The sequence below is a fragment of the Lathyrus oleraceus genome, chromosome 5 (assembly GCF_024323335.1).
Source record: "Lathyrus oleraceus cultivar Zhongwan6 chromosome 5, CAAS_Psat_ZW6_1.0, whole genome shotgun sequence".
Taxonomy (NCBI): Eukaryota; Viridiplantae; Streptophyta; class Magnoliopsida; order Fabales; family Fabaceae; genus Lathyrus; species Lathyrus oleraceus.
In genome coordinates this window covers 262,481,098-262,493,938 of record NC_066583.1, presented here as the reverse complement: position 1 = coordinate 262,493,938, position 12,841 = coordinate 262,481,098, and positions in this window count along the sequence as shown.

Sequence of the window (12,841 nt, the reverse complement as noted above, 5' to 3'; positions counted from 1 at the left end):
TGAAGTTGCAAGTTGCATGTTTGATACTAAATTGTGCATAAAATGATAATGGTGAATGGTATGAGCATGGGACCAATTGCATTTGCTTTTAATTTGTTTGAATGTGATTTTGAATAATTTTCACTTGCTGTTTTGATTTTTTCATCTCCTTTGGACCCTAGGCTTGGCCTAGTGGTCTAGTTTCTCATGTTTGGTTTGGATTTTCAGGTTGAGATGCAAAAGCCTTAAGGAGAATAATGCAAGTTGTAAATTGAGTTTGGTTTCTTGTTGTAAACTAACATTGACTTTGTGTTGTAGGGTTTGATGCTTGAGTTTGAGCTCATGGCTTGCACTTGTGTGCATTAATTTGTGTTTGACTGTACAGATTAACATTTGCTGTTTACTATTGGTTTGTCTGAGTACTGATGATACTTGATTGATTTCAGGTACATTTAGTTGCTTACAGTTCCTTGAGAACTTGCTTGCTGTTGCTTGGTTTTTAAACCAATTGAGGTAGACTCTCTTGTCTCCATGTAGTCTGGAAGACCTGGCTTGTTATTTAGCCAGGCAACTGTCTGAAGTCCTCCTTAAGAGGCGATGTTTGTGATTGTTTACTTTTGTGCCAAGCAGGTAAAGACCTCTATGAGGCAATTGGCAGAACCCAAGGGATATGCAATCTATTCCCCGCTATTCTGTTGAGTCGTCCCTCTGCTCACACCACTGTGTTGATGCATTGGGACACAAACCCAAGATCTTGTGCTGTTGCACAGTCGAGTCAGAGTCTTGAGCGTAGAAGGGTCCCTCCATTCTGAACCCACGCTCCTTTGTCTGAAGCTCTCCCTGGCCAGGGATAAGAGCTGTGAAGTCTAATCTTCACTCACCTTTCATCTGCTTCACCTTAGCCCCTCAATGGCAAGGTTAAGAGCTAACTCTACCCTTGTACAGATGACTTGCCTTGGCAGTCGAACCCTTTGTTTGAGCCCACTTCTGACTGGATATAGTGTGTGCTTTGTGAATATTTTGAAATGTTTGCTTATTTGAGATTGATGCTTGCATGTGTGTTTTGCTTTTCCTGGTTAGGATTAGTTTGCTGTTGAGCAAGTTAGGATAGAAACCATAACATAGGGCAATGATGCATGATAACACTAGGCTCGAGTACAGCTCCCTGGTAGTGTGTCTCCCCTTGGTTTCTGGCTAGAATTTCCTTCCCTTTCAGGGGAACTACGTCGCCCTGATCCTCATACCAGATGAGGTACGTAGGCAGGAGACCGTGCGAGGTCTCTCCGGGCACTTTTTTTCTTTTTGTGTGTGTTTGCTTGACAGCTGCTAGGCTCGAGTTCCCGACTCCTTAGTAGCTTGTTTGCTTGTTAACTCTCTTGTGTGTCAGGATATGGACGTAAGCCCAGCGATTGGCTGTCTGTACCCTGAGTGTGTTTGTTTGGTTCGGAAGCCGATGTAAGTCCATCGAATGGCGTTCGGGTTCCATGTTTGCCCGTGTTTGTGTGTGTCTTGTTTGGCGTGCGTGAGCCGAACTACGGCAGCTTTGATTCTCGTTCCAGACGAGATACGTAGGCATAGGATGCGATGTCCTAGCGAGCCCTCTTCCTCTTCCCCCACCTGTGTTGTCTTCGGTGCGTGTGTGTGATGTTTGTTTAGCAACCTTTTTTTTCTTTTAGAGCGTGGATCCCGTCGAGTACGACGGACGTGAGGGGTGCTAATACCTTCCCCTTGCGTAACCGACTCCCGTACCCTTTCTCTTTGGTCGCGAGACCTTGCTTTTTCCAGGTTACTCTGAGCGTTTCCTTTCCCTCTTTTGGGATAAATAACGCACGGTGGCGGCTCTGTGTTGTTTTTGTTTCAGCTCGCCGGTTGTTTTTCGCGGATGCGACAGCTGGCGACTCTGCTGGGGAATACATGATTGGATGTTGACCTGTGCTGGTCCATCTTCCCTAAGCGAGTCTCTCCTAGCGTTCTAGGATAGTTTAGGTTGCTTGCGTTGTTTATTTATTGCATTTATTATTCTGACTGTGTATATATTTGCATAAATTCTTGCATGCATCATACTATCATGTTGTCGTCCTCTGTGCAGGTGGTTCCTCTGTTTGAGGTGGGTGTTCTGAGTGGGGGCTAAAACCCAGGCCCGAGTATACACCTAGGATTAGTGTGGTCTCACGTTCCTCATTTGTTATATTAGTATATTGTTGCAACGTGACATACCACAAGCCGGACGAGGTTCATTGGAGAGCTTTCCATTGTGGAATACTCCACTTTGGTTTAGTTATCTCTTCTGAACTATTGACTCTGGTGACCGATCATTTCCCGGATCTTTGGTTTAGACGATCTTAAGGGAGCTACAATGGCACACCCGAAAGGGCAAACCCATTGAGTATCTCTGTCTGATTGTCGAGACTATTATCCGCCTTAGGGTGACCTGATTAGAATTTACCTGTGAGGGGAGGGTGGTTCTTTCAGATGCATGTTCTGTTGGTGACTCAGATGGTGATTGTTGGTTCCGTTGATCAGAGTCCTATTTATAAGTCGGATTTATGGCCATTTCTTTCTGAGACGCCGGAGTGTTGTCCGAGTTATTTATCAGGGGGATCCGTTTATTTCAGGATTCCCGGGCCGATTCAGAGGTTTTCAGGTTATCTGCTCAGAGGTTGTTTGGTGATGATGATGATGGTGTATCTGTCAGTTCCGTTTATTTCGGAACCCTTGAGTCGGATTTGTGGTTACATATTTCCTCAGATGGTTGTGATCGGTTCAGAAATCAGGGTTGTGATTCAGAGCAACAGATGATCAGATGACTTGGAGGATGGTAATGCATTGCATTCATTTATCAGCATCATTACATAATGCATTTACCTGCATCTAACACATGTTTACCCATATGCAGGGACATTTTTGATCGAGATCCTGGTTGAGAGACTTTCTGTTCAGATATGAGGACCGGTTTGAAAGACAATGTTGCCTATAGTTTCTTCAACCCCGAGATTGATGAGCTGAGAGATATGATAGCATTGATTACACCCGACCATGTGGGGATGTTCAGAGAGGCATACGGTAGTATCCTGAAGATGGTTTTCAGGCTCACTGACAGTGACAGAAGTGCCATTCATACTCTTCTCCAGTTCTATGACCCGGGCCTGAGATGCTTCGTGTTTCCAGACTATTTGTTGGGGCCTCTGATGGAGGATTATGCTAGCATTCTGGGTGTTCAGATCCGCGATCAGATTCCTTTCTGTGCTATTAGGAGAGAGCCTGACGTCCTTGGGATTTCCCGTGCTCTTTATTTGAGTCCGGAAGTGACCAAGGAGGGTTTGAAGGAGAAAGGAAAATTACCCGGTTTTCATTTGAGTTTCTTGGAGGCTAAAGCCAAGGAACATGCTGCAGTGGGTAACTGGAAGACGGTTTGTGCCTTGATTGTTGTGAGCATTTATGGTGTCATCATGTTTCCTAATCAGAAGAGCTTTGTGGACCATAATGCCATCAGATTGTTTATACAGGGGAATCCTATTCCTACTCTGATCGGAGATGTCTATTACTCGGTTCATAACAGGAACGAGAAGCGGCGTGGGGGTTTGATCCGGTGCTGTACTCAGTTGCTATTCCGGTGGTTTATGGGGTATTTGTAGAACAATTAAATTGAAGGTGAGAAAAACAAGAAGGGGGGTTTGAATTGTTTGGAAAAATAAGCGCTTTTCAAAATGAAAATCACACAAGGATTTTATACTGGTTCGCTTATAACACAAAGCTACTCCAGTCCACCCGGCCGAGGTGATTTCGCCTTCAACAAGGACTTAATCCACTAATCTTGAAAGATTACAAACAACGTCTAAGAGAAAAATCTCTTAGTCCTCTCAAGTATACAGACTACACAGAGTCACTTGAGGAAATCAACAAACAATAGATGAAAGATTTATGTAATCTAGAGTGCTTCTAAGATAAGCTAATATTACAATAGTAAGAACAAAGTGATTCACGTTATAAGCAACAGCTTTGTGAAGATTTAGAGAGCAAGAGTGTTTTCTTGAGCGTTGATGTTTCAGTATAATTTTTCCTTGTATGTGTTGTTGTACTGAATGTTGATTTGCAGTCCTTTATATAGATCAGTGAGGTAGTAGTTGAAACTGATGAGTAATAAGATGAATTTACGCCATAACATAAATAGCTTCTGCAGGATAACTTTCTCTCCTTGAAGTGACTACTTACCACATATAGTATCTTCTTTATTGAAATTGGAGATTAACGTCTCTCTCTGTATTAGGAAATCCATTTGCAAATCTTTACTTGACTTTAACGTTACTCTTTCATAATTAGCAATTTTATGATCAGAGTCTTCGTGTATCTGAGAGTCTTGGAGTCTTGCTTCTGATGTTGATCTCTTTTGGATTCTGATGGATTCATCAGATAGCGCTGATAAGTTCTGGAGTTTAGAGATGGCGTTGATCAGAGTCAGAACTTCTAGAGCTTACTTCTTGTTCAGATGCTTCTGATACTTGCTGTTTTGTTCAGAGTTAGACTTTCTTGAACGTGTTTCCACTTCAGATGCTTCTTATCTTCTGATAAACTGTATCTGATCTGGTTCTGTATCTGATGACATCATCAGATTTCTTCCTTCTTTCTTTAGAACCCTGCACACTTAGAAACTTTTCGTTAGGGTGCCATTTTTGGTTTCATCCTTTGTTATCATCAAAATCAAGGAATCTGTTGTAGAACAATTTTTGTTCTTACAATCTCCCCCTTTTTGATGATGACAAAACAAACTTAATTAGCAGATGAAACATGAATAATATCAGATCAGATAGATAAGAGCTCCCCCTGAGATAGTGCTAGGGAGTTCAGAAGTTCTTATCAGAGCTTCTAAGTAAAGAGGTTTCTTGATACCTTCTGCAATTTCTTAAGTCCAGGTTAGATAAATTTATTTTTAAGAAAAATATGTTGCAGAATGCTTAAGGTATTAGACAATATTTTCATCAGAGCTATTAATGACTTCTCCCCCTTTTTGTCAGAATCAAAAAGACATAGCAAAAATAAATAATTGAAGAGAAAAACATTGTATTCAGATAAAAGCACAAAGGCAAAAGGAACAAGAAACATCAGATTCAGAGAAAGCAAACAAAGACATCAGGCAAGCAATAAAAATAAAATCCTAAGTGCCTAGGGGTTCGGAGGCGGAGGCATTCTCTGAAACAACATAGCCAGCATGTTCTGAATGTTGTCGTTGACAGTATCTTGCTTATCCATTCTGGCACGGAGTTCATTCTGATCTTGCTTAAGTTCTTTCAGAGTCTGGAGAACCATAGGGATAACAGAAGAGGACTCTCCCAGAGTCAGAGCCTGCTGTGCTTCAGCTTCAGCAGCAGCTTGTGCTTCTGCATCCGCCAGAGCCTTAGCTTCAGCTTCCTTAATCCTTAGGATTTCAGCTTCCCTTGCTTTTTCTTCTTCCAGTCTTCTTGCTTCTTCAGCTTCTCGCGCAAGTCTCTCTTCCTCTAGCCTTCTAGCTTCTTCAGCAGCTTCTCTGGCAAGTCTTTCCTGGAGTCTTGCCTCAGCATCTCTGATGTAGCCATTTTTGACTTGTTCAGAGATGTTCTTCAGTCTAAAAGCCTCAGAGGTCATCCAGCCAATGACTCTGTTCCAGTGTGTCCTTACAGAGTCAGGATCATCACTGACTTCAGAGTTAGTGGTCAGAGACTTGACCTTTTGTACTGAAGCCCCTGCTACCAGCATGATGGCTTCCTCAAGGGTAGGTACAGAAAGGTTTGGTTCAGAGGTTTGGGGTGAAGATGTTGGAGGGCTGAGATTTAATGTGAGAGGTTCAGATTCTGCTTCAGGTTCAGATCTTTGGGGTGAAGCGTAAAGAGGGTTTAAGTCTAAAGGTTCAGTTTCAGTTTCTGATTCAGGTGCAGCAGAGGTGTTTGGTGGGTTGATATCAGAGGTGGGAAGGTCAGAGGGTTGGTCTTCAGAAGGTTGGTTTTCAGAAGGTTGGTTTTCAGAAGGGATGGTGGTTGTTTGTTGTGGTGGTGAAGTTATTTCAGGTTCTGTTGGTTGTTGTGAAGCGAGGTTTAGAGCATAAATTTGGGCTAGGGTTGGAGAGTTAGGGTCTGAGAGTTCTGGGTCAGAAGAAATGTTGAGGTATGGTGGTGATTCTGGGGTTGTGGAAGATGAAAAGGAAGTGCTTTGGTTTGTTTGTTCAGGTTCAGAAGGAGGTATGATTGTACGGGCGATATTTAAAATTGGTGAAGGTGAGGTTCTGGTGGTTGAAGGTGGGATTTCAGAGGTTGTAAAAATAGGTGGTGTTGGGAGAGGATTAGAGGAAGGGGTAGAGGAAACCATCAGAGGGTCAGAGGAAATAGGAGGAACAGACGTACCAGTAGAAATTTTCAGAGGAGCTGGAGATCTGCTTCCAGAAGATTCTCCAATTCTTGCCTTCTTTGCCTGAGATGCTATCTTCTTCTCAGAGAGACCTCTCTTGTACCTGACGAAGTCTTCTTCTGAATCTAGACAATCGTCGAGGCTGAAGTCAGATATGTCAACACCTTCATCCAGCAGACGCTGAAGAAAGATAGCAACCGCATCTCTGGGTTCATCCTTGAAGAACCTTGCAAGACCATGAGGCAGCTTCCTCTGATCTTTCAAGGCATCCCAGGAGGTATCCATAGTGGGTCTGACTTGAATCTTCTTTATTATTCCCATACTCTTGAGATTTCTGGCGTTCAGAGGCTTCCCAGTATCTATTGCCAGATCATCCATCAGTTTGGTCTTTTCCAGATGATCTACCAGTCCATTCTCAATGAAGACATCAAATATGAGCCTTCCCAGAGGGATGTAGGATCTGGGCTTCATGTTGTTTCTGGTTTCCCTTACAGAATCTCTGAGATATCTGAAGAGAAGTGCAGGAAGGCAGATCTTCACACCCTTCTGAATGCAATACAGAATGCACTTCTGATCTGCATTGATGTAATCAGAGGAGTTAGAGGCTGGGCGGTGGTGAATAGTTCCCAGAATGATCTTCAGCCACACTCTGAGGTTCTGATGCAGCTCTTTGTTCTTTGAAGGATTTCCTTCAGTGTTGGATTTGAAGATGGTTGGATTGATTACATCAGTGATGCGCTTTGACCTAGGAGGGATGTTGTAAATCCTTTTTCCTCCATCTCTCTCCATGTTCAGTAAAGAAGCAATTGACTCTTCAGTAATTACTATCTTTACTCCCAAAACAAAGGAGACGATGAAATGGTCATCAGCATCTGCAAATCTCCAGAACTCCTTGATGAGAAGTGGGTAAACAGGACCATAAAGCCTTTGGAAGTAGTTTTCCCACCCTTGTTGACGAAGTTCTTCAGTAAGATCAACGCCATTTCTCCTCAAGTTGTCGAAATCTACTAGCGTTTCACACAACACTTCCAGTCCTTCAAAAGGGGTTGATAGGTTAATATGGGGTTCACGGTCAAGAACATGGGGTTCCTTGTAAACAGGGGTGATGGAGACGCCTGTAACCGTTGGAGTTGGAATGCTTGAAGTTTGAGCAGTAGAGCTTGATTCCATTTGTTGTGAAAAGTTGAAAACTTGTTGTTGTTGAGCGTCCATGGTGAAGAAGAAGATGAAGATTGATGAAGATGAAGAGCTTTCAGAGAATGCTTCAGAGAGGTTTAGGGTTTTAGAGTGAGTGAGAGTGAAAAGTGTGTGAAATGTGAGAAAAGTGTTTAAATACTCTAAGTAAAACACATGCAAAACGACACATCAAATTGCGTTAGTACAAAGCTCAAGATTGCACGCTTAGGGGAAAAATGATTACAGCTAATTAATGAATGTCTAATCCCAACAGTATGCACACTGCTCAAGGAGATTTCAAACGTCTGTCCTTTGAATTTCTTTTGACAGCTGTCTAGAAGTTCTAGGGTTAGACGCTTAGTGCTCCACGTGTTGATGTATCTGATCTTCAGGAATACCAAAAGATTGATTCCTGGAGATTTCTAACTCAGATATCTTCTTAACTTGTAGAAGTATCAGAGTCAGAGGCAGAAGAACATTTGTTTTTATGTCAGAGTCTCATTTTACATTTTCAGAGCCACACTTCATTCTGGGCAATTTTGAATGTTCAGATTTTCTAAGATAAAAAGAAATCTATCTTCAGCTAGAGGCTTAGTAAAGATATCTGCCCATTGATGATCTGTATCAATGAACTTCAATGTTACTATCCCTTTCTGAACATAGTCTCTGATAAAATGATGTTTTATTTCAATGTGTTTAGCTCTGGAATGTAGAATGGGATTCTTACTTAGACAAATGGCAGCAGTATTATCACAGAAGATAGGAATGTTACTCTCAAAAATTTGCAGATCTTCTAACTGATGCTTCATCCAGAGCATCTGAGTTGTGCACAGTGATGCTGAGATATATTCTGCTTCTGCAGTTGATAGAGCGATAGTTGACTGTCTTTTGCTAGCCCAGGATATCAGATTGTTTCCCAGAAGCTGGCAATTTCCAGATGTGCTTTTTCGTTCTAATCTATCTCCTGCATAATCTGCATCACAGTAACCAGAAAGTCTATACTCTGATGTTTTCTTATACATCAGGCCCAGGTTAGGAGTTCCTTTCAGATACTTAAGAATTCTCTTAACTGCTGTTAAATGAGATTCTCTAGGATCTGACTGGAATCTGGCACAGAGACAGACGCTAAAGAGAATATCAGGACGAGTAGCAGTCAGATAGAGAAGAGAGCCTATCATACCTCGATAGAGCTTCTGACAAACCTTGTTGCTTACCTCTTTCTTTTCAAGAATGCAAGTTAGGTGCATGGGAGTTTTTGCAGAGTTGCATTCAGTCATGTCAAACTTCTTCAGAACATCTTTAATATATATACTTTGATGGACGTACGTGACTTCTGAAGTTTGATTAATTTGAATTCCCAGAAAGAACTTTAGTTCTTGCATTAAACTCATTTCAAATTCTGCCTGCATTAACTTAGAAAATTCTTGGCAAACAGAGATATTAGCAGAACCAAAAATAATATCATCAACGTAAATCTGGCATATCATGAGATCATTATTAAGGTTTTTACAGAAGAGTGTAGAATCAACTTTCCCTCTGATAAAATTTTGTTCCAGAAGAAAATTGCTTAATCGTTCATACCAAGCTCTGGGAGCTTGTTTAAGTCCATGTAAGGATTTCTTAAGTTTAAAAACATGTTCTGGAAAATTTGAATTTTCAAAACCTGGAGGTTGGTTGACATACACTTCTTCTGAAATATAACCATTAAGGAATGCACTCTTGACATCCATTTGATATAATTTAATAGAATGGTTAATAGCAAAAGATACAAGAAGACGAATAGATTCTAACCTTGCGACTGGAGCAAAAGTTTCATTATAATCAATACCTTCTTGTTGACTATAACCTTGAGCTACCAGTCGAGCTTTGTTTCTGACGACTTCTCCTTTCTCATTCAGCTTGTTTCTGAATACCCATCTGGTTCCAATAACGTGAGTGCCTCTGGGTTTTGGAACAAGATCCCAGACATCATTCTTTGTGAATTGATCTAGTTCTTCTTGCATGGCTGAAACCCAGTCGTTATCTTGAAGTGCTTCATCACAGGACATAGGCTCAATCAGAGACACTAGTCCCAGAGGAGTATCTTCAGAGGTTCTGAAGGTAGATCTGGTTCTGACAGGTTCGTCCTTGTTTCCCAGAATCAAATCTTCAGATACGTTGATACGACTTTTAACTTTCTTTGGGATTTCTGGGGTTTTAATTTCTTCAGAGTTCTGAGTGACAGTTGCTTCTGGAGCTTTATTAGAACCTGCAAGGGTGATTTCTAAATCTGCAAAATCTTCAACTAGCTTTGACTTTTCAGGGTCAAGCTTATCATCAAATCTGACATGAATTGATTCTTCCACAATTTTGGTTTCTGTGTTGTATACTCTGTAGCCTTTAGAGCGTTCTGAGTATCCTAACATAATACCTTTCTGTGCTTTGGAATCAAACTTGTTCAGATGTTCTTTAGAGTTTAAAATAAAGCAAGAACATCCAAAAGGATGAAAATATGAAATGTTTGGTTTTCTTCCTTTACACAGTTCATAGGGAGTCTTTTCCAGAATGGGTCTTATAGAGATTCTATTCTGAATGTAACACGCTGTATTTACAGCTTCTGCCCAAAAATGCTTTGCCACATTAGTTTCATTGATCATGGTTCTGGCCATCTCTTGGAGTGTCCTATTCTTCCTCTCTACAACTCCATTTTGTTGTGGAGTTCTAGGGCAGGAGAAATCATGGGATATTCCATTAGAGTCAAATAATTCTTCAAAATCTTTGTTTTCAAATTCTCCACCATGATCACTTCTGACTCTAATAATTTTAGAGTCAAATTCTTTTTGCACTTTGGAACAGAAACTAGTGAATACAGAGTGAGACTCACTCTTGTGCTTTAAGAATTTTACCCATGTCCAGCGACTGTAATCATCAACAATGACTAGTCCATACTTCTTTCCATTAACTGATGTTGTTTTCACAGGACCAAATAAGTCAATGTGAAGAAGTTCCAGAGGCTTAGAGGTAGAAACAACATTTTTCTTTTTAAAGGATGTTTTTGAAAATTTTCCTTTCTGACATGCTTCACACAGAGCATCTGAAGAAAACTTCAGTTTAGGTAGGCCTCTGACTAACTCGAGTTTAGTTAGCTGAGAAAGTTTCCTCATGCTAATGTGGCCCAAGCGTCTATGCCATACCCATTGCTCTTCGTGAACCGACATCAGACATTTAACATTTTGTTCTTTTAAATCAGAAAGATTAATTTTATAAATGTTGTTTTTCCTCTTGCCTGTGAAAAGGACAGAGCCATCGTTCTGATTAATGGCTTTACATGTTTTTTGATTAAAGATTACATCATAACCGTTATCACTTAATTGACTTATGGATAATAAGTTATGCATTAATCCTTCTACATAAAGGACATCAGATATAGAGGGAAGAGTACCATTACCAATAGTTCCGGAGCCTCTGATCCTTCCTTTCTGATCTCCTCCGAAGCCTACAAATCCAGCGTCTTTAAGTTCCAGACTTTGGAACATAGACTTTCTTCCCGTCATGTGTCGCGAGCATCCAGAGTCCAGGTACCATGACTGGTGTCTGAACTTTGCTGCATAGGATATCTGCAACATACACAATCTTATCTTTTGGTACCCAGAATCTCTTGGGTCCTTTCAGATTAGTTTTCCCAGAGTTTCTTATAACTTTGGGTTTTCTAGCATTTTTAAATTTTTGTTCTTGTGTGTGTGTGTAATGATATGAAAAGGGAGATTTAAGTTGGTCACTGGTAGAAGTTTTATCTTCCTTAGGATCATACCCAATTCCCTTTTTATTGTTCTGACTTACTCCATAAATCATGGATGCCATAATACTCCTATCTATCCCATTTTTCAGAAATTATTGAAAGGCTTCTTCGTATTTATAAATTATTTTATTTGAAGTTTGTGGTGCTTGAGACAACGCTTCTTCTAATTCTAAGCTTTTTCTTTTTGCTCCATCTCTTTCTAATGTTAAAGATCTAATAGTATCTTCTCGTGCTAGAATTGTCATCTCAAGTTCACTACATTCTTCAAATTTTACTTTAAGACAGCCTTTAATGTTTTTAAACTTTTGTTTTAATTTCTGATATGAGCTAAGAGTTTCTGACAAATAAGATTCTAGATCAGATCGAGAAAGTTCAGAAAATACCTCTTCAGATTCTTCATCTGAGTTACTCCTGGATGTGGTAGCCATAAGTGCCACATTGGCCTGTTCATCAGAGTCAGATTCTGATGATCCAGATTCACTATTATCCCAGGTAGCCATCAGTCCTTTCTTTGTCCTGAAGGTATTTTTCTTGAAGCTTTCTTTTCTAGAGTTGTCTTTCTTTAGCTTGGGGCATTCATTTCTGTAATGACCTGTTTCTTTACATTCATAACAGGTAATATCTTTGTTAGCTTTACCTTTTGAAGTTGATTCTGATCGATCCCCTCTGGGTCTTGGTCTTCTGAAGTTGTTGTTCCTCTTTTTCCAGAGTTGCTTAACTCTTCTGGTTAGTAGGGACAATTCTTCTTCATCATCAGAATCTTCTGGTTCAGAGTCGTCAGTATCTTCAGTTTTTGCCTGGAGAGCTTTGGTTCTGTCAGGTTTGCGTCTTTCAGGTCTGGACTTTAATGCTACAGACTTGTTCCTTTTCTGAGGCTCATCCTCCTCTAGTTCTATCTCATGGCTTCTGAGAGAACTGACAAGTTCTTCAAGGCTGATATTGTTCAGATCCTTTGACAGCTTCAGAGCAGTAACCATAGGTCTCCATTTCTTTGGAAGACTTCTGACTATCTTCTTAACATGATCTGCAGTTGTGTATCCTTTGTCTAGCACCTTGAGACCTGCAATAAGAGTTTGGAATCTAGAAAACATAGCCTCTATAGCTTCGTCATCTTCCATTTTGAAGGCTTCATATTTCTGGATAAGCGCCAGAGCCTTCGTCTCTTTGACTTGGGAGTTTCCTTCATGAGTCATCTTCAGAGAGTCAAGTATATCTTTGGCTGTCTCTCTGTTGGTGATCTTCTCATATTCGTTGTAAGATATAGCATTGAGAAGTATGGTTCTGGCCTTGTGATGATTTTTGAAGACACGTTTCTGATCTTCTGACATCTTATTTCTGGGAACTTCAGCTCCATTTTCTAAGACTGGAGGTGTGTATCCATCTGTGACAATGTCCCAAAGGTCAGCATCATAACCCAGAAAGAAACTTTCGATCCTATCTTTCCAGTAGTCAAACTTCTCTCCATCAAAAACAGGAGGCTTAGCGTTGTAACTATCCTTTTCATTTGTGTGAGCCATAGTTTTTCTCGTACTG